Source organism: Argopecten irradians, chromosome 13 (genome assembly GCF_041381155.1).
Source record: "Argopecten irradians isolate NY chromosome 13, Ai_NY, whole genome shotgun sequence".
NCBI lineage: Eukaryota > Metazoa > Mollusca > Bivalvia > Pectinida > Pectinidae > Argopecten > Argopecten irradians.
The window spans coordinates 29,390,024-29,396,023 of record NC_091146.1 but is presented as its reverse complement, the minus strand read 5'-3'; positions in this window follow the sequence as shown (position 1 = coordinate 29,396,023).

Sequence of the window (6,000 nt, the reverse complement as noted above, 5' to 3'; positions counted from 1 at the left end):
ATGAGATATGATGAATAATGATTTTTACCTCAGAAATGTATTAAAGGTACGTATACATAGCGAGTGCCTTAAACGAAACGGATCTTTTTAAAAAATATATAAATGAGATTGATATATTTTAGAATTTCAACAGATATGAACTTATCATTTACATTACAATTATCATAACTTTATAAACAATTTTAAAAGCAAATGATAATGTTCATAAGGCGGGTCATCCTATATTCCCCGCAAGGTTGACCTAATTACTAATATTGAATAACAATACTCAATGTGGCAAAATAGCCAAATGGACCCTCATTCTTAACATAGGTTTATTTATAGAATACTATGTTTTATTGGTGTTGTAACTTCATCTCAGGCCTTACTTATGGAATTCAGATATTACAATTGTTATGAAAATAGTTCACGTTTTGTTTCTGAAAAAGCTCTTCAGTCTAAGAGCACATACTGATATTTTGCATTATCTGAACGCTGTTATGGGTTTCTGTGTCACCAAATGTGATGTATTGGCATTCGAGAAAATTGGAAACGTTCAGAAATGTCACAAAGGCTTCCGATAATTCATAAACAAATGTTTCTATGGCGTCATTTCCCCATGAAGCTTGTCAATTTTTTTAATAACAACAATTTTTTCTTCAAACTTCTACAATTTCACATCTTAGCATCTTCAAGTGCTCGCTTAACAATAATTATGAGTGAGTTTCAAAGTTAATGTTTTAAAGAACGAACGTAATTTGTATGCCTGTCAAATTACGAGTGTCGGTCCCGCATCTTCAACAATTATCTGCGTGGCAAAGTCGTCAAATAATTTAATTGATGATATTACCTCATTCATTACGACATATATTCACTTTAAACATGACATTAGCATAAGTTAATAACATTATTTTTTAACGTTCATTACATTATGTTTTCCGTAACATCATAGTCTAGATGATTTTATGAATTTTACGGTGGTACATTAAGGGCAAGAAAACGTTATATTCTATCTTGGTTATCGTTTGACAGAACATCTTGAAATCGAGTGCTAAAAAAACCATGTCGTGCGGTCGACATATTATTAAAAAAATGTTTAAAAATGATGCAGCACTTTAAAAGAATAGTTACATCAATGCCGTTTTAATTTTGCGACCAAAAACCAATGTCTCGCGAAAGTAATTTTGTGCCAAATGACAAATGTCAAACGAAATTAATTTTACGACTATAACCACCGATGTCTTGCGAATATGCGAAAAACATATGCCCGAGAAATCTACCTGCTGTTTGTTAAGACATGTAAATTACCGGCTAACGTTAACATAATCATCACAGGGGGAACAATCATTCACGTGATGTCCGTACATATTGACATTAAGATAGCACAGCATGCAACAGCTAAGGTGAAAGTAGAATATTGAAACCAATCAATATTGAAACATTACTAGAGCATTACAGGCAGTAATGTATGGCAGACCGGATATCCGCTTGTTATCTAGGTTTCCTATGTAGACATGGCTTGTACGGAGATTAGCTGTGATAATGGACAACCTGGAGTCAATACACAATGTGCATTAAAACATTTCCGGAATTCTATGAATGTGTTGTTTTATTTCTTACTTACAAAAAACAAAATGAACACATACAGAACAAACATTTACTTAGATTATAGTCGTTTTTGATTTTTTGAAAATTAATTGATAAGGTTTAATTTATAAAAAAAACTTACTTTAAATCTGGTAATACATACTTTAAATATATTAATAGTTAACAATTAAAATTAAATCATTGAAATATCGATCGGAAGCGATGTCCTATGTTGATAAACGATACTACTTATTTTCATGGTTTTATGTATTCAAGTTATTGCTCGGGCAGATATATTTGTAGTGAGACAATAGCACAAAGCATAAGGTTTATACAGGTATATTCGAAGCAACCACGAAACGAAAACAACGGAAAATTACACATGACAATGACTATACTGCACCATAATTCTTTTGACAAACATACGTCTAAGTATGCATTTGCGGCCGAGACGTGTTTGCTCTTGCTTAGCGCTCAGCATACAGGGAGTCAGACGAATGGTTCGCCCGTTGTCAGTATAATGTGACCGGGAGGGGCGTGTTGCTTGGTGTCTTTGGCAGCATGCTTCAGTGATATAGCACTAAAAAAGGGCAACAGTTCCACTATACAAGAAGACACAACATGAATATACCGAATTCTCCCAAACATGAATACACCGTATACATAGGAAACAGTCCTTACATGACCCTGGCTGTTAATCAAACACACATACATATCCAGTGAGCTCGCGATAATCCGGATAGCCGATAGCAAAAGGGGTTTATGACCCGGTCCTTTATAGACAGGTGTCCTTTATATAGAGGTTAATTATTAAGCAAATCACAGCAACTTAGGTTGATGGGTCTTTCCTTTGTAGACAAGTATTATTTATACAGATGCGTCATTTATACATGTAGCAAGATTCACTATGAAAAGTTTGGAAACAAAATCAAGCAAGATGGGAAATTGATCAAATTGTGCAAATAAATCTTAAACAAACACGGCAATATCTTAAAGCTTACAAATTGTTCATTTGGTATGTAAATATTAAGCTGAGTTTGTACATAATATGATAAGAAGAAAATTATTAAATCTCTATTAGCTCCCAGGTTTCGCGAGCTAGGTACTAATGTGTTAATGAAGAAGGCGATATATATCTGATGATAAAATGTTCCTGGAAACACCTGAGCCAGTTGTTAAAGATGCTCCGCCGCCGACAGGGGCATAAACGATACTCATAACTTGAACAATAATTGGTGTTTAATCGTAGATATATGTGTGTGTGTCCGATTAACAAAAAAAATAAAATTAGATAATTCATTATGCTTTTGGTACATGAGCAATCAGAACTTCATTCCACGACATTATGCCACGGATTTTTTCGGGATGCATTAAATTATTTTTAATATTTTTATCTTGAAGTAAGATTAGAAGGTCAAACTTTTCAATGGTGGTAACGGTGTAAAGTAAGTAACTTTTGTAACTGAAGAAAAATAGTAATTTGTCTGCTTCTGTTTTTTTACGACGGCGTATTAGGGCCACTATATAATTTTGTTTATCTTGTACGTACAAGTTAGTATCTTGTAAGGTACTAACTTGTTCGTCAAATATACTTACTTGTATGTACAAAATACTATATGCGCTTTGAAAAAAAAGACATGATTCTCTTTTAGACAATGTTTTGCCATAGAAGTAGGTCAGTCGAATCAGTGCACGTGCTGTTTCCGTCAGTGCCGAATACAGCAAAAATATATGTGGTAGGTGTATTTCGATATCACCTATGCTGTTTGAAGAGCAATATTTACAACGTTTTTATATTATAATCAGTGTAAAACATGATGTCCTTGACATCTGGGGAGAAGGACAGATGTGTCCTACTTATAAATATAACTTTATAGAAGCAGCCGGAAGGTAATTGACCAAATACTTTCTATTCGGGTTTCTTTGATCAGATCAACCCACACACACTCATGTGATGTTCTCATCATCGAAGTAAGGAATTTCTGAGAAGACCCTAATTGGAAAAGGCTAATAAGGTCGATCTTAACCTAGTTAGGCCATTGAGTTCTTGATAATATTCAAAGCTGAATAAACGAATGCATTCAATTTTTCCGGAAATATTATTACGGAGTTTTGAATGAGAAATAATGAACTGATTTTTTTTCTATGATTGGTTAGCTTTATGATGAATATATAAGTACAAAAATGTAGGCTTTGTATATGTCATCCTTGAACTGACATGATGAATTGTACACAAACAAAATATTGTCGAAATTCATATGGAATTATTATTTCAATTTCATGTGATAATATTTGGATTATTTTTTAAATATTAAAATTTAGCGGAAAAGAGCAACAAAAAAAGTTCAATTAAGTGACATGATTTTGTTCCGCATTTATTTCATGTGGTTATATTCAGATCATCTTTTGTGGTTATATTCAGATCATCTTTAACTAAAAAGAGTTAAAAAAAAAGGTCAATTTATTGTCATGTATTTGTTGCTCGTGTGAATGTTGGCATCCTCGATTTCCAGGGGTTACTATCATTACCGATCTATACACCACTGTAATATGTCATTGCAAAACTAAAGGGTCTGTGTACAGTAGTTTCCTCTTTTCGTGTAAATCGAAATGATCGAATTACTAATTTGATGTACACGAAAAGATTTACGATACAATGTATGGTTTTGAAGGTGAGCTTCAATCTCTATACTCTGTAAAGAAAACCTCTGTAGGTGTGTGGTATTTCGTATTTTCTTTATTGTGAAATAGTCCAGGGATGATTACAACGACAGTGATAGTAACCACTGGACTATTGCGGATCAGACTTAAAACACGCGAGATTTAAATATCATTTCTCATAATTAACGTTTTTTTTTAGGAAAATCAGTAATGTAATGTTTCACCCCACGAGGGTAAAATAAGTAAAGAACAGTAATTGAGGCTGTCCGTTGCTTGACAGCTGAACATTCTAACTCCAGAGCTAGATATGTACGGTATTTTTCCCAATGTGCCGAAATTATCATTTCTTTGATATGTTGTAAAACATGTTGTAAAACATATGAAACATTTAAATAATCGGTTCAAAGATGCTCCATCGCTAAAGAATGTTTTTGTCTATTACAAAGGGGAAATATCAGAGGTAATTTTAATTGACAGGTTTTTCCTAATCATAAAGTTTAACGACTGCTACATTATCTTCTTTATTTGTATTTAACAAAGTTATCTCCCCTTGTTGGAAGGTATTGATTGTTGCGAGCGTGACGTTATACTTTTCGGAGAAAACGACGTGAATTGCGTTCACAAGATAATGACTAATATAATCTTTCCCTATCTAGAGGGTGAGATAAGGAAATCATAACCCGAGGGGTAATTCATGAACGTTCAGTCCGAGGCTTGCTGAGGGTTGGACATTTAGGAATTCCCCCGAGGGTTGTGATTTTGTTGTAACACACTCCTCATAGGTAGGGAATGATTCTTTTCCTCCAATATACAAAAGAAAAGGAAAAAATAATAGCCTAAAAGAAGCTTTTTCAACGCGATACTGAACATTAATCTGTTGTCTGTGCGTCAATATTGATGACGTCTTCGACATACCTAACAATATACCTACCTGCTCCGTAATATGCAAAGATGGAAAACCTCCACTTTAATGCACGTAACTTTGAACAGGACATGTGATGATCAGATGTTTTTTTAATCAACATAAAATGGAGTCTATACGTATGATACATTTGTAAGAAGTAGGACAGTCTCATGCGTAAGTAGTTTTAAAGGCATAAAAAACATAATATGTCTGTTATCTTACTTATTTTATATCATTATCTAATAGGCAATAAAACTGAACCGTCTAAAATATCAAATTCACAGCGAGGCGTTATATTTTCACAAATAAATATGAAGACCTTTTCCAAGGAAAATTATATGGTACATATTTATTAGTCTACAAATTATTTATTTGACTTAATATGAGTAGTAAAGTAGATATCCAGACTGGTCGTAATGTTTATGACAAAAATGATATATAAATGCATTTATACGCTACAAATAATTGGAAACCTACAAAAAAATACAGAAAATTGTACCCGAATGATTTTCTGAGGCAGTGCTACATTACGGCACATAAGCACCATTTCGTACCCGGACGAAGTATGCCGGGTATGTACAGGGAATATTCGTTCTAGGTAATACATTAGGTAATGTTTATTGAATGGCATAGTCTGTCAGTTAAGCTTTATTTTTTTATGTTAAAAGCAGGCTTTTAATTTTTTATTTTTATTTAGTTTGTCTGAAGAGATAATCTCAAGCAACACTTCCACCGAAAAACTATGGTGGAATAGTACCTGCTGCACCACTGAATATGTAAGGCGACTAAATCTGGTATTGATAGCTTGTGGTTATTGCAAAATATAACATTAGCATACAGCATGGATGTATATCTTTAAAGAATAACTG